Source organism: Amblyomma maculatum, chromosome 1 (assembly GCF_055883805.1).
Source record: "Amblyomma maculatum isolate TAMU_Amacu chromosome 1, ASM5588380v1, whole genome shotgun sequence".
Classification (NCBI taxonomy): Eukaryota; Metazoa; Arthropoda; class Arachnida; order Ixodida; family Ixodidae; genus Amblyomma; species Amblyomma maculatum.
Window position 1 is genome coordinate 475,746,995 of NC_139344.1, and position 17,286 is coordinate 475,764,280.

A 17,286-nucleotide genomic window follows, 5' to 3' on the forward strand; every position below is an offset into this window, starting at 1 on the left:
GCACTTTCCCGATTACCTCAACATCTTGCGTAATGGCAGGGGTTGTACACATTATGAAGTCAATTTCATTTTTAGTCTCCCCGTTAGGACTTTTCCATGTCCATTTCCGGTTCTTCCGTTTGCTGAAGAAGGTATTCATGATTCTTAAGTTATTGCGCTCTGCAAACTCCACTAGTAACTCCCCCCTGCTATTCCTAGAACCAATGCCATAGTCACCTACTGCCTGGTCTCCTGCCTGCTTTTTTCCTACCTTGGCATTGAAGTCGCCCATTAGTACAATATACTGCGTCTTTACTTTTCGCATTGCCGATCCTAAATCTTTGTAGGAGCTTTCAACTGCCTGGTCATCGTAACTACTTGTAGGTGCATAGGCCTGTACAGCCTTCAGTTTATATCGCTTATTAAGCCTAATAACGATGCCTGCCACCCTCTCATTAATACTATAGAATTAATCTATATTACCCGCTATATACTTATTGACAAGGAAACCTACTCCTAGTTGTCGCCTCTCAGATAAACCTCGATAACACAGTACATGCCCATCCTTTAGTACAGTATATGCCTCATTCGGTCTCCTAACCTCACTAAGCCCTATGATATCCCATTTCATACCCTCTAGTTCCTCCAACAGCACTGCTAAACTAGCTTCACTAGCTAGGTTTCTAGCGTTAAAAATTGCCAGGGTCAGTGTCCAATGGCGGCCTGTCCAGCGGAACCTGGTATTCTTAGCACTCCCTGCTGCGTCACAGGTCTGACCGCCGCCTTGGTCTGTTGTTCCGCAGCCGCTGGTGACTGAGGGCCGGGGTTTTATGGAGCTTATCATAGGAGGTTTGCTGCCAATTACTGCACCAGGGTGGCCAACTCCTGTTCTTGTGAGGGAGTGCGTTGCCGGAGGTGTCCACCGGCATCCGGTCGCGCCCCAAACCTGTTTATGCAATTCCATCAACACGCGGATTTTTTTTTTATTCAGTGGAGAATTGCGCGGCACCGGGATGTGAACCCCGGTCCTCTTGCATGCGAGGCGGATGTCCTCCGCTACGCCACCGCTGCACCTCTCGCTATTATAATTAGTTCAATCACATGAAAAAAAATGTGGGAGCAAGTTCGTAAACTTGACGGAAGCTTCTCTCCTTTCAAAATTACATTTCTTACAGATTCCAGCACGCAAACGAGCATAGAACAACAGGCAGACATTTTAGGCGAACACTTTTCTTCAGCATCAAGTTTATTACACTACTCAAATTCCTTCTTAAAATTCAAACCTTCAGCTGAAACTCAAAGACTTCTAACAAGTGGGAGCGGAAATGATTCTTAAAACTCATTGCTCACCAGTACAAGAAATAAATACCGTTCTAGCTGCTGGTAAAAAGACGTCGCCTGGCTCCGACGAAATACAGTAGGAAATGCTAGCACATCTCTCCACACCTGCGATAGGAGCTCTTGTGAATTTTTTGAACAAGATATCGTTATCTTGTATAGTATAGCCTTTACAAGTTGCCTTGCGAAATCATTTGAAATGTTTTAAATATTAGGCTAACCTTTGTCCTTCAATCTCGGAAACTTCTAGACATCCACCAGTGTGCTTTCAAAAAAGCATGTTCTACAACGAACCATTTAGTCCGCCTTGAAAACACGGTCCATGAAGCATTTATACTTCAGCAGCACTGTCTTGCAGTCTTCTTCGATATGGAGAAGGCATACGACAAGACATGGAGGCTCGGCATGCTTCGCGAATTTGGGCATCCGCGGTAGAATGCTGAACTGTCTAAAATACTTCCTTTCGAATAGCACATTTCGTGTGCGCTTAGACTGAAAGGAAGTTTATGCAGCAGAATGGTGTGCCACAAGGCTGTATATTAAGTACAACTCGCTTGGTGGTAAAAATGATTTGTTTTAAATAAAATGATCCCGAAATTTGTAATGCATTCACTGTATGTCGACGACCTACCAATAGCATACACATCTCCATCGTATCAACATGTGAAAGACAAGTGCAGCTTACCATAAACCAGCTGACGACATGGGCAATTTTAAATGTGAACCGCTGTACGAAGAATCAGAGATAAGGGCATGTGCAAAATATCAGCATGAAAGGGAGGTGGTTGAAGCTTGGCTGATGTCTAGAGATGGAAAGTGGTGCATCAGCACTCCGTCAGTTTGCTTGTCACAAAAAGAAATTGCCTTTTTGAACCGTTCTATTTAAATGATTTGGTATTGTTTTTAAGGCGGGGATGTGCCTACGGTTTTGTGTGGTCTTTTCACTTTTTTTTCTTTTTTCTTTCTTTTTTTTTTCTTCCTCACCTTGCCTTTGCGAAGTTATGTGAAGTTGTACCTAAGGTGTCCATTTGTGTTTGTTTTTATGGTTTTACTGTGGTGACTCTGCTAGGATGCTCAGACTCTGCTTTTGCTACGACGTTCCGACACTGCTTTTTCTATAATTTTTTTTATTATTACTTGTTTACCATTTACACCTTTTTTGTTTGTTCTGTTGGTGATTTCTGTTGCTTGACTCGGCTTTTACAACGTTGTTCTTCCTTTGCTTTGGCTATGATAACTCGGAACTGCTGGTTGTCTAATCTTTATATTCCCCTTAGTGCCTGTTGATTGCCCAACTTCGTCGGTTGATAAGGTGACTGTCGTGCTGGCAATGATTATGCTGTGTTTCTGGATTGCTGATCTTGTGTGATTAGAGGTAAAAATTATTAAGATTTCAGTTGGTAGTCTGCGCTAGCCCTGTTTCTATGTGTTCCTTGTGTTCTGGTTTATTGCGCATCTGTTCTGCACGATGCTTCACCGACTCGCCCACACAAAGGTATTAATTGAAGAGAGCAATTGAGTTATCGGGAGGTTGCGGGAGGTAGCGCGTGTATCCATAGGAACGTTGCGCGACGAACAGATAGCACCGAGTGACGGATGCCGCTGACGATGCTAGCGAGTGAAGCGAGTGAGAACGGGAAGCGCCCACCGTGATCCGCTTAGCGAGCCGGCGTTTCGGCAACCGGAAAGCATCCTCGCCGCCACTCAGGAAAATGGGGGGGGGAGGGGGGGGGGGGGCTCCTCTTTCTGCATGGCGGCTACGGTGTTCTACGCAGTCATGTTGTCTTCACTCGCTAGCGGCGGTGGCGGCATCAGTCAGTCGCTGCTAGCGCTGGAAGTAGATGAGTAACGGTTGATAAACTCTTCCTGAAACCGTGCTGATTCGCATATAAAAGTTTGTTGTTTTCTAAGTAGGTTATGGGTGCCTTGTTAATTATATATGCTACAATAATTTGCAGCAATAGCTATTTAGTGATATGGGTTTGTACGTGTTTATGAAAATTCTGTTCCCAGTTTTTTTGAAAATCGAGACCACCTTTGCACAGAGCCAGTCGGTGGGCACGGACGCTGATTTGATAGACGAGGAGATGATTTTGTGAAGGAGCGGAGACAGTTGTTGCGCATATCGTTTTAGAAAAGCGTTAGGTTAGCCGTCGGGCCCAGGCGATTTCTTTTTTTCAAGCTGTAACAACAAATTAAGAAGGCCACAATCCGTTAGAACAATGTCAGACATACGCGATTGATATTCCGCTTGGCTGAATTCTGGAGCAGGGGCACGAGTGAGCACTGACTGAAAATAGTGATACTGTAAGCGTCATTTTGTAACAGCTACGTCTATTTCAATTTGAACGATTGAGACTCCCGGTTTTTGTAATGTAACACCAAAACTTTTTTGGATAATGTGTTACAAAATTGGACAACGTTTTCGTGAAGAAGTTGTTCCTTTCAGTAGAAATTTCAGCTTTAAGCGTTTGAGAAAGCTCATTTAAAAGACCCAAGTTGGGTTTCCTTTTACTGATTCTTTATATCTTTCTTTTGATGTGAATAATGCTGCGTGTAATCCAAGGTTCTTTCTATTTACTTTATACTTAGGATGAAGTTTCGGTTTGGTTTGGTTTGGTTTGTGGGGTTTAACGTCCCAAAGCGACTCAGGCTATGAGAGACGCCGTAGTGGAGGACTCCGGAAATTTCGACCACCTGGGGTTCTTTAACGTGCACTGACATCGCACAGCACACGGGCGCATTGCTTTTCTTAGGATGAAGTTTCCTTCACAGTGTTCCACTATTCATTTTAGCTTCAACCGTAAGTCATTCATGTTTTCAAATGTCGGCTGCAAGATACCGTCTAGCATTTCTTCAATGTAATAAATAATACGGACACAATCAGCCCTGCAATACAGTCATTAAGAGATATGCGAGATATACGGGATCTTTGTTCATTATATGTCGTTGGACACTAATGTTAATGACTTCAAAAGAATTATGCCAGACATTAAATCTTTTTTGAAGAGTGCTTTCATCCGTAGAAGTTAGCCAGTGAATTTTCTAAGGATAACGCAATCAGATTTCTTGACCTCATGCTGTCGTTTTCGTCTAGTCATGCATACTGGATGTACGAACCACGAACCACGAAACAGTAAACCATTACTTCCATTTGCATCATCTCGCCCCGCCAGGGTGGCGCAGTGGTTACGGCGCTCGACTACTGTTCCCAAGGATGCGGGATCGAATCCCGGCCTCGGTGGCCGTATTTCGATAGAAGCAAAAAGCAAGGCTCCCGTCTGCTGTGCGACGTCAGTGCACGTTAATGAATACCAGGTGGTGGTGAAAACTTCCGGAGTCCTCCACAACGGCGTCTCTCATAGGCGGAGTCGCTTTGGGACGTTAGCACCACGAAACGAGCAAACATTTGCATCATCTCATTATAAACTAGTGAAAAGAGCCAATGTAAATTTTTGTTATATTAATTCACTTAAAACGTCATGCGTCCTTTCCATGATAGACAGCTTCGGTTATCAAACCCAACGCCTAGTGAGTGCCGGGTATGCCAAGCAGCTGCTTGTCGCAACAGCGGAATCAACCCTTTCATTTTTAAAGTCGAAGGAAGGAGTAAGAGGCGCCACCTGCAACCGTTCAGAAAAAAGAAAAAGTAACAGTGGTTTCGTACATTCATGGTCTTTCACAGCAACTGAAGAGAATAGGAGGTCGATTTAATAAGAATCGCCCATTCGGCACCTAACAAACTGGGAATGATATGCAAGAACGTTCGTTCGTTGCGCCGCGTTGCTCAGTAAGACACAAAAATCAGTTTGTGTCCTGTCAAGAAGGCGTTGTATATTCTATTTCGCTTTCTTGTGGGAAACAATATATCGTGCAGATGGGACGATGCCTAAATGAGCACCTCAAAGAGTGTAACACAATGTGTATGAAGCAGTGAAAGTGCAACTGGGCATTCATTGCAGGGACTGTGATATATAATTGCGCGCCACACTTCACCCAAACGAGAGCGATAACGAAACGCCTAATCAGCGAACCGGAGGAATTCTGGAAGCCGTTGAAATCGCGAGTTTAGATGACGCTTGTGGTAGTAGTTCTTTGGTGGTACTAACAGCAAAATAATGGAGGTTTTTGAGCGCAAGGCAATGACGTCGCTGTTGGCATCCGCAGCTGAAGATATTATGTATCTAAGAATGTGATTGCGCTTTCGTTTGTTGATTGTTGAATGCACCCAGTGTATATATTTTCACGGGACAAGCAATAGAGCATCGGTTGAAAGTCGGCGCTCGTTTGTGTACTTCATACGTTCTCTTTCTTTTTTGCGCTGTCCACACTCAATGAATTACAAACTTTCCCAAGCGTCTGTTTTAGCCACCCAGGAGCCCTTGGTGACTGGATGACATCATCACGAAGCATTTTATCGTCTTGCTCGCGGATTGCTTGGCGGCTTCACAGCGATATGCGTAGGGGATTTGGCGCAGAGGTCTGGTGTATTCGTCCGTAACTCTGCCTAGAGTTTGTCGCACCTTTGACGCTGAATAAAAGCGCTCGCTGTAGCTTTTAAGAGTGCGAATCTGGTCTTGTCTCCTCCGGAGCATTGCTGGGTCTATGTCGAACGTGAGCTGATCTCCGCGTGTGTATAAATCGTCGGCGAGCTGGCCGGGGAGGGCGAAGACTTTGCATGTCCGCTAAGTCATTAAAAAAAGTGTTCGTCAAGCCCTTTTTGCGATGCCCCTATTCTTCTAGGAAGTTATTTACAAACACCTGGGCTTGTCCTCTCCGCAAATTGGCGATTCCTTTCCCGATACCGATACCTCATTGCCAGAGCAAATGGGTGTTTGCTTCGACGACGCCTTCGGCGGTTTTGATGTCTGCGCTAACCACGCATACTACGACTCTTGATCGGGGCGGTACGATCAATTCTCCGTTGAGGACGTTTATAGAGACATGCTGCGTCGAAGTCGTCCGAGTAGGAATGTCGTTCTCAGTGGAAAGCTTGATGAGCTCTGATCGTAGGTCGATGGTTGCTTTATGATCGCTTAGAAAATCCATGTACAAAATCCTGTCTCACGAGTAGTTTTTAAGACAATGAAGCAATTAGGATTAGTTAGGTTAATTACTGTCGCACTTGCGGTCCATTTCCCTGATGAAGTAGTGAGGTTACCACTAGCGGTGTGGATTAGCGGGCCATCCAAAGTGGTCGTCACTTCAGCTGGGCAGCGAACAGTCCTCTGATGAGAGAATAGTCAGCCCCGGAGTCCATTAAAGTAGTAACCATGCAACCGTCACTAGCCAATTCAAGGTCACTTGTTCGTGTCCTTGCATTACGTGTTCGCCTCGGTGTTTGTTCTCGGCTCCGTCGTGTACTGTGGTAGAGGCCGGGGCAAATCATTGTCGCTTCGTTCGGCGAAGATGTTGGATTCAATACTGTCCTTTAGTCGTCGATATCGTCGTGTGCAGCGCCGGTGTAATGGTTGCGTGGTTGTTACTCGTCATCGGCGGCAGATGATCTTCATCTTTTCGCAGTAGAGCAACATCAACTCTAAAGGTTGCTTTCTTCTCTCTCCCCTGCGGGCGTAGAGAACCTGCCTTGCACATATCTTCGGGCTGGTTACCCAAAGCGGGCCCAGAAAGGCGACTGAGATCAGGACGGAGAGGTTCATAAAGCGTGCTCCTCCCTGCTCAGAAAGGCGTCGATTTCCTATGGTCTCTCGCCAGGACAGGGTCGTGGGCCGTCGACGGTTAAACCGCGCTGGCCGATCCAGGAGATGTCCAGCTTCACCACAATTGAAGCGCAGTGGTTGGTTGTTGAAAGTCATTTAGGGGTCGCATTTTCTGAGGCTTGAAGGTCGTTCGTAGGCCAAGGGGCAGCTTTCGAGAACAGGATAGTAGCGAAGATGGCTTGGTGTCTAACGTAGTAGAGCCGAGCTGCACAGCGTGCCAGCTTAGCTCGCGGCTGGCGGTTGCTAGGGAGCGGCCATATTAGTTGTAGCTGTACCACGTGCCTGCTGCACCTCTTCGCGGATGACATCCGGAAGCGTCGCTACTTGGGGCAGTTGAGGTGATGGTAGCAACCTGCGAAGTCCTTCTCGGACAACCTCCAGATGATATCCCGCACGTAGTTGCCCACAGGCATTTCATCCTCGTGGATGGGTGAGATGTGATCTGGGCGATTGTACTTGCGGGATCGAATGTCAATGTTCTCTTCATGATGGACTCTTCCTGAATAAACTCGGCAGTGGTTCTCGAGGGGTTCCTGACAAGGCCAGTATAATGTGTCTCTTTGATGCCTCGTATCACAAGCTGCACCTTCCTCTCGTCAAGTATGTCAGGGTACGTGCGGCGGAAAAGGCTTCATTTCTTCTGTGTAGGCGAAGAATGATTCATTAGGAAGCCACAATCAAGACTGGAGTTGTAGTTAAGCTCTGTCCTTTCTCTCAAAGCTGGCAAATACCATGGATAGTTCCTTCATGAATTCCTCCCATGTCGCTATGGAGGACTCCCTGTATTAACACATGTTTGAACAGTCATAGTCACAGCGAAGGACAAGCTTCAAAGCTCCAGAGCTTCGTCCCAACTTCTAAATGTAGCAACCCGTTCGTATTGGTGCAGCTAGTCGTCCGGATCCTCTCTATGTTCGCCAGTGAAAATTAGCGGTTGTCGGGGTTGCTGCAAGATAAGCGGCGCGGGCTCTTGGTTTCCAGTCATGGGCGTTTTTGAGGCCTCTTTTCTAGGTCGAGTAAAGTCGGGATGTAACCCCTGTTCAGGGGGTAGCTCTTGGAGTCTCCGGCTGCTCCGGTGGTGTCTAGGCTGATCCCCCACTCTGGCATGAACAAGGCTATTGTCAGGGCTTCTAGAGGATATTCGGAACACAAAGGGCGGCACCTCCACAAGATGTCACGTAGTAGCGACAATGCCATTGACGATAAATGAGAAGACTGGAGTTGCGCACAAATCTACTCTTTATTGGGCTGACTAAGCAATCTGCGGCGGCGATAGTAGCAAGCGTGTTTGGCGGTCCCTGGTCTAGAAATTCCAGTCGTACCCATCAACGCTCAATTTAAATGCGCAGAAGAAACATCTGGATAAAGCAGCAAAGAATGTTCTATCATAATATGGAGCATTGTAGAAACAGACGCGACTGGCAGGAACCCTTCGCGATACATCTTGCCCGACAAAGAGAATGATAAATCTGCGTCTCGCGACGAGTACAGTCACTTCGCGGGCTACACTTATGCCGGCGACTGTCGAAGAAAAACAAATGAAGTTTCGAATGGTTCGCGGCAATATGCACATGCATATGCAGAAATCTGTTTATATATGGCGTATATGTATGTGCAGAACTGCTGGCTAAGGCATGACTCTACCAACTATTCATGACGCTACCCTAAACGTGAGCAACCCAATTCGAATAGGAAGCAAGGCAGTGAAGTAGAGCGCATGTTCTCTCAACCAAGGGTCCGTCCAAGTATTTGCAGGCGACTGTCGAAGAAAAACAAATGAAGTTTCGAATGGTTCGCGGCAATATGCACATGCATATACAGAAATCTGTTTATATATGGCGTATATGTATGTGCAGAACTGCTGGCTAAGGCATGACTCTACCAACTATTCATGACGCTACCCTAAACGTGAGCAACCCAATTCGAATAGGAAGCAAGGCAGTGAAGTAGAGCGCATGTTCTCTCAACCAAGGGTCCGTCCAAGTATTTGCAGGTTGTTGCGTCTGTAGCTGCCCTCGCTCCGCGATTTTATAGCAAGCCACCGCACTGCGCTGGACAAAGAAGTCAGCAGTAGGTGCCTCAGCGCGAGCGGCGCAATAAAAAAATCAGTTAGAAACCGAACACTGTAGGAGCTGGCTATTCCTCGTTTTAGTTCCGACATATTTGGTGACCCGGCATCCACCACGCAACACCAACTTCCTATATGGATTCCGCTGGCTCTTCCACCCCTCCTATGGCCGGCGACCCACCCTAGGACGGTCGGCATAACGGCGCTTCGTTGGCCGCATTTCAACCAGTTAACCTGCCACCATTTTCGCCAACAGCTCTCGTGCCTGCCTACTCCTGGCTGAGACGCATTTCCACTTGCGGCGTATCACCAGCCAGGAGACCAAGTTACTCCATCCCGTGTCCTCCCTGCCTCCTGACGTTGCCGAGGAATTAGCGTACTTTATCGCCTCGCCGGACACGGCCCGACATTTTTACACGTTGAAGGCGGCTCTCGTTGACTGCGAATCAGCGCCCGAGCGCAGCGGACTCCAGAGGCTCCTCAACGCTACAGAACTCGGTGATAACCGTTCTTCGCAGCTCCTCCGTCGCGTGCGACAGCTGCTTGAAGACTCCTCGCTGAGACCGGACAGTTCACTACGAAGTTATTTCTTCAGCGACTTCCCCGGAGCATGGTATTCGTCATCGCGGCTGCGGGTGATGTCACTCTGGACAAGCTCGCCGAACTCGCGGATCGTGTTGCGGATTACTCAAGGCACACCAGCGTCAGCGCCGTGACCGCTCTACCTTCCTCCCAGCATGTGAGTACAGAAAGCGACTGGATGTTTTAGCCAGGCGGCTTGATGACCTCGCGCCGCTTCCACGCCATTCTCCGCCGAGATTCCAGTCCTGCCACCACTCCCAGGCACCGCCGCGCTCGCCGGACCTCCGGCCATTCGAAGCACAGCAAGACTTCCCTTCTTCGGTCGTGTGCTGGTACTACCATATTTTCGGCAGTTCTGCCCGCAAGTGCATCCACCCGCGCTCCTGGCCGGGAAAAGCTGCGACTGGCCGCTGACGGCGACGAGTGGTACTGGTGGAAGAACAGGTCGCCTATTTTGTTGCGGACAAAATTACCGGCGCTCGCTTCCTCGTTGACACGAGTGCATAGGTGAATGTGAACAACCAGCTTGTTAGATAACCGTCGCAACGAACCATATCTCCCGCTCCAAGCATTAGCAACTCCCCCATCCGCACGTATGGTCAACGGTCTCTTACACTTAACCTCGGATCGCGCCGGATGTTCTGCTGGATATTCATCATCGCCGATGTCTCCCAAGTTGTTCTCCGCGCTGATTTTCCCAGTTTCTTCAACCTCGCTGTCGATATGCATGCTCATCAATTAATCCATCTCAGCACGAAACTCTCCGTCGACGGCATACTCTCCACCACTTCGGTGAAAGGTCTTAGAGCTCTCGTCCCTGCTTTTTACAGAAAATCCTTGCAGATTTTCCCAACGTTCCAAAGCCGCACAACAGAGAGTCACCGATGAAACACTCGATCACACACCACATCGTTGCCTCTGGACCACTTGTGTTTGATCGCCCTCGCTGCCTGTCTGGAAAACGCCTCGCTGTCGCTCGCCGTGAGTTTCAACACATGCTTGAATTCGGTATTGTGCACCCTTTCTCCAGCAACTGGGCATCTTCACTCCATATGGGGCAAAAGAATGATCGGGACGATTGGAGACCTGCCTGCAAGTTTTTGGTCTTGGATGATGTCATTTTCGATTCCAGGCATGAAAAGACTTTAATCCTCTGTCCAAAGTTCTGTCTTGACCCTGGGATGCTAACGGTTGAATAGTTAGCTTTTGCTCGCAGTGTCGTCCAAAGCTCAGCTCGATGATAGGCCTATAGGTGTATTTCAGAGTGTGTTCATGCTGTAGCCAGTAGTAAGTGTATTGGTCGGCGGAATAACAGGTTGCGCTCGTTGGTCAATTACATGTGTAACAATCGCTTGCGCGTTGTACAGTCAGAAAAAGAAGGCTACTTTGTTGTACTTTCCGAGAAACATTTTTCAGTAAACGCCTGTGAGTCAGAAAGGAAGCATATTAGAGTGAGCAGAAAGGCTCCGGGCGAGGGCAAGAAAGTGGCTGTAGCGTTACTGTATGACTTTGTGCTAGAGAATTTGGCAAGCAAAATAAAGAAAGCTGAACTTTCAGTTCCTGAAAAAAAAAAATTTTCAGCAAAAACGCATAAGCCGGGCATTCCTTTCCGGGAAATAGTTTCTGAGCGCCAAACTTGGCAAGTGGTCGTATCTTCTTACCTCAACAATCATTTGCTAGTACTTTCCGTTATTGACCCGTTTCTTGTGCCCAACTCAGAGGCAGTTGTAAAGCACCTTTTGGACGAGAATACGGCTTCTTGCTCTGGCTTTAGCATAAACGTGGCTGACTTGTTTTATTCTCTTCCCAATAATCAACTTCTACAATGTGTCAAGAATTGCATTACGCGGATAATGACGAGTGTTTCTTTCGTAATGAGTGCGGTATAACTGTTGGATCCTTTTTGGAACTTTTGTCATTTTGTCTTCAGAACACCTATGTAATGTGAGAAGACAAATTATTCATGCAGAAGTCTGGTATATATATAGGTGCTAAAGTAGCCCCCGTTCTCAGCAATATTTATCTTAGCTATGTCGACAGAAAAATAGAGAACGACCTAACCGGAAAGATCTGTCGTATAATCCGATACGTAGATGATTTCATTTCATTCCATTTATTTTTCCCTTAAAGGCCCGAGGGCATTACATAAGGGGGGAGCAAACTCAATATACAATGCGAACAAGAACAGGAAAACATTAAAATAACAAGAAAAGAAAACAGAAACAAGAGAAATAATGCAAGGGTTAGACGAGATAATTTTAAAAAACAAAAAGAACAATATACCGTAAGTAAATGACGCCGAAAATGTTATACAAATTTGCATGAGAAAAACGCTTTCACGAAACTGGTGAAACTTGAGCCGGTTGGTACGTCATTGATAGCAACGTCAGCAGAACTACAAACACAAGTAAAAAAAGTGAAGACAAGGTAAGCGCTGCCTCCCCCGCGCGCCCACAATTCTGCCGACGTCATCAGCGATTTCTTCACGAAAGATGGTCGTTTAATTTTATCCTGAATGATTTGCGATCAGTGCATGATACGATGGTGTTTGACAGGGCGTTCCACAGTACTATTGCGTCCGGAAAAAATGAAGAATTTAATGCTAAGGTGCGACAGTTGATACGTGCAATGCTATGATTATGGTTTAGGCGGCTAGATGTCCTGTGGGGGGCTGTAGCTTTGCATGTCTCGTACGGGGATGATAATAGAAGTGATGTAGAAGACATACGCGAGATATGATATGGCGTGACATGAACGATGGAATGGCGATGGATTGTCTCAGTGCTGTGATACTGGTTTTCTTTGAATAGCAAGATGTTATAAATCGGATGGCGCGATTCTGTACGGCTTCAAGGTCGGTGGCGAGATACGCTTGTGATGAATGCCAAACGGAGGACGCATATTCTAGTTTGGGGCGAATGAAAGTTAAATAGGCTAGTTGCTTTATTTCCGGGGATGCGGCCTTCAAGTTACGTCGCAGATAACCGAGTGTGCGTGAGGCTTCAGCGCAAATATTTTGAATGTGGGTTACCCATGATAGTGATGGTGTTAGGTGGAGTCCAAGATATCTGTAGGATAATGCGGGGGTAATGAAAAGCGAGCCAATACTATATTGATGCTGATTCACGGTGCGTTTCCTCGTGAAAGTCATGGATTTACACTTGCTAATGTTTAAAGGAAGGAGGAATTTATTAGACCAAGAGGCGAGTGTATTAAGATCAGATTGAAGCAAACATGAGTCGTTGGTCGTCCTAATCTCTCTGTATATGACGCAGTCATCCGCAAAAAGACGTAATTTTGATTTTATATTACAAGGGAGATCGTTAATGTAAATTAGGAATAGTAGCGGTGACAGTCCGGCGCCTTGTGGGACTCCCGATTGTAAGAGTTGAGTGGCTATCATTTGCGGAAGTGAACTTCTGGCGTCCTAAAAGAAAATTTTTAATCCAGCGGATTAGGTTGGCGGGAATTCCTAGGGATGAGAGTTTCTGAAGTAAATGACTGTGGGGAACGCGATCAAATGGTTTGGAGCAATCGAGGAATATAGCATCTATTTGAAGGTAATAACCTTCAAATAGATGCTATATTCCTCGATTACTCCAAATGGATTCTAGTAAGTCATGTATGAACTCGGCAAGCTGTGTTTCACATGAGAGATGTTTTATAAAACCATGCTGTTGAGGATAAAAGAAGTCATTAGATTCGAGGTGTGCCATTAGGTTCGTGGATCGTAGGTTCGAGAAGTTTGGATGGGACACTGGTTAGAGAGACAGGACGGTCGTTGGATGCTGAATTGCGGTCACCTGTTTTGAAGACTAGAACGATTTGAGCGATTTCCCAATCGTCCGGTATTTCCTCAGATTGGAAAGACTGGGTGAAGATTAATTGTAATATCTGTGACGCGGTTTCCGATGTGTTTTTCAGTAGTTTGCTATTGATATGGTCAGAGCCTGCCGATGAAGGCAATTTTAGAGAATCAATGAGGTTACTGATACCGTTTGCATTAATCTGTATCTCAGGCATCGTGACTGGTGGCGACTCTGATGGAGGCTGGGTCGAACAGTTGTGTGCCGGGGTGAAAACTGAAACGAAATAACGGTTCAAGACGGCGGCACACTGTTCTGATTCCACTGGTTCACCATCAGTTCCCATGAGGGCTATTTGGTTCGGCCGAGACCTGGAGGACAGAATACGCCAGAATTTGTTGGGGTTCGATTGCAAGATTCCAAGTAGATCGACTGAAAAGAATTTGTGCTTTGCGGCAGCTACGCTTTCAATGTATGTTTTTGCAGACTGGTGATATCGGTCCCACGTAGCACGCTGTTAGATGACTTTGCTGATCGATAAAGGTGTTTTTTTCCTGTTTAGGAGACTTTTCAGACTTACGATAAACCACTCATTGGTATGATCGGATTTTATATTTATTTTAGAGATGTATTTGTTTCTTAAGTTTATTAATGTTGTTTTATATAATTCCCAGTTGTGATTAACCGTTCTCGACAAGTAGGACCCGAGAAAGTACGTGTGAAACTGTGCAAGTTCGTTATTCATAGCTTCAAAGTTCCCCTTTTTATAGTTGAAGATTATCTTTTGAGATGCTGATCTTACTTTTAGTAGCAGTGATATGGAAATGTGTAGGAGAGCGTGGTCACTGATTCCAGGGAGAATCGTTACGTTTTTAATGTCGTCAGGACTGCTCGTCAGTAAAAGATCAAGAGTGTTATTCCCTCTCGTCGGAAGTGATATGGACTGATGAAGATTGAAATCAAGAGTTAGATCGAGAAATTGCTTGGGCTCACTGGATTGTGAATTGCCAGGTACGCTGAGTAGAGGCCAGTTAATCTGGGGAAAATTAAAGTCGCCAAATAGAAAAATAGGTGAGTTGGGGAAGTTGTCCCTGATATATGTTAGGCTATTGTACAGTAAGGTGCTAAAAGATGGGCCATGATCGGGTGGCCTGTAACAAATGCCAATTACAGCTTTCGCAGTTGAAGTAGGGACACAAATCCACGATAGTTCGAGTACGTCATCGTGGCAAACTAAGTATGATGATAGTGTATTTCTTACAGCTATGAGTACACCACCCCCTCGACGGCCACTGCGATCTCGACGATAAATGGTGCAGTTCAGGTTAGTGGGAAGCAATTCGTTATCAAGGAATTCTTCAGTTACCCACGTTTCGGTTAGAATTATAATGTGAGCTTCAATGTCGTCAACAAAGCTAAGGAGCTGGTCACGCTTTGGAATAAGGCTCCTTATGTTGGTGAATGCGATTTGGATGCCGAGGTATGATGAAGGACGTCTGTTGGGAGCATGATTTGTTGCTCGTCATTCGCTAACATCGGCGTTGGAAACACGTACAGTGCATTCGATAACCGAGTCAGTAACATGGTTGCAAGTATAACACTTTTTTCCAGCGTACAATTTATCAAGTCACAGTTTGAAGGCGCATTTTTGAGGGCGAATAAACTTCAGAAGTTTGGAGCGAGCAAGACGTGTTTCAGGGGCAAAATCGTCTCTGATTGCGTATGGCGTGTCTTTCAGTTTAGGCCCACACGCCAGGATGTTTTCCTTGGTCTTGAAATGCGCTAGCCTAATGATGATTGGCCGCTGTTTGTCTGAGCAGAATGATCCTAGTCGATGTTCGCGTTCTATACATCCTGCGTCCAGATGAACATCGAGCTCAGTGGAGCACAGGTCTCGAACTTTTGTTTCCGACTCTTCCCAAGTTTCCTTTTCGACGTCTTTAAGGCCGAAAAAAGTAAGTTGTTCCTTCGCATGCGATTGTTTGCATCGATATTGGCGGCATGAAGAACTGCAAGCTCGCGTTTTATTTTGTTGGTTTCGTCTATTTTCACATCGTTTGGGTCATTTTTGTGAGCCAATTCCAACAAAGAAATGCGATTGTTTAGCTCCGATATTAGCTTTCCGTGGTTGTCTTGCGTAGCCTAAGTTCTTTTACTTCAGCAGATATAACGGATTGCGCGTCCTCGAGGCGTTTGAGTGCGTTTAGAACAGATGGATCGCCGAGTGATGTTGGCGGGCCTGGGTTGAGCTCAACGTCCCCTGATAGATACAGCAATATTTGGGACAACAGGTGCAAGGATATACAGTCGCAGCATATTCGCACAGCGCTATGCCACTTGATCACATAGGGGCAAGACACCGCTGCAAGACAACGGTTGCTAGTTTTACATTCACTGCAATTGTTCATATAACTAACCTGTAATGTCAGCAGAGGGTTGAGCATGTTGCAGCGTGCGGTGTCGAGCCCCAGATGATCGGCGGCAGATCGCGGTATATATGCTGCGCGGGTGGGTCCGCTGACTGATGACGTCGATGAGCGGCTATGTTGCCAGGGGAGCAACAGTATCCGGGCTAAGTTCGGAGTGTCGTCCACTACGGCGCCGAGCATACGGTCACTGACCACGCACTCCCCATCGCGAGCGGGTGACGGGGCTTGAGAAAAGGGGCATTCAGCAGCAGGCAGCCAGAGTAGCAGAACCTGTAATGTCAGCAGAGGATTGAACATGTTGCAGCGTGCGGTGTTTTAGTTAGTGTTTTAGTTTTAGTTAGTGTCCCTGATATCCTTGATTTTTTGTTCGGAATTGTTCTGGATTGAAGTTCACCTTTGAGGTTCCTCACACAAATGTATTGAAATTTTTAGATTTAAAGTCGGCTTTTAATATGAATCTGTGTGTTGGCAGTACTCTCCTAGGAGCGTAAAGCCTCTTTTAAAATAAAAGTCATTTCACTCCAAACTTGTAAAATCTGGAATAGTAACAGGCTGTTTTAGGATGGCTGTCAATAGGCCTTGTGCTCATCAAATGGTTAATAGCCTTGAAATCCAATCTAATAGATGTAGGGAGGCTGGTTATGCAGACTCAGTGCTTGTAGCCAGTGCCGATAATGTTCTGCGTGCTCTGAAGTGTACCGGAAAGGTTGAAAGAAAAAATGAAAGAAAAAAATTGCAGTCGTGCATTATATGCATGCATTGTCACATCGGTTTAAAAAAGTAGGGGCACAATATGGCATACAGGTGTTGTCTTCCGCCCCTAATAAGATTGGCAAGGTAGGTGAAGAAATTCAAAGAAAGCTGGGGGGCACAAGAGGTAAGAACACAGGCCAGGTTAATCACACCAAGAGCTTCATTAGTTGTAGGATGGGTGTAGTGTATCCAATTCCATTGTCCTGTGACCGTACGTATATTTAGCAGACAGGCTGTTACATCAACATTAGGCTGATGGAGCATACACAGTCGCTAAAAAAGAATGAAACTAGCTTAGCAAAACAATGTAACGCCTGTGAGGTTGTACCTTTCTTCGTTGACACTATTATACTATTTCTTCGCAATGCCCAGACTACTCGAGATTTCGCCGAGGCTTTCCATAATAATAGGAAGCAAAATGTTTGTGTGAGTAAAGCGTATGTTGCGTTGACAGGAAAAGAGATGAACATGCTTTACAATAGATAGTGCGTAGGCAGGTTTCACCCTGTGCGTGTGATGGGGACGTTTTACATGTGCTTTTATTTTTTTTTTCAAATTCTCTCAAATTTTTTTTTTCATTTGACTATGCGCATGTGCGTCCACCAATTGTG

General features: G+C 46.0%; 1 pseudogene; it reads left to right on the top strand.

Annotated features, from left to right (window-relative positions):
* Positions 1-17,286, top strand: part of LOC146210018 (uncharacterized) — a 495,553-nt pseudogene that overhangs the window by 372,841 nt on the left and 105,426 nt on the right.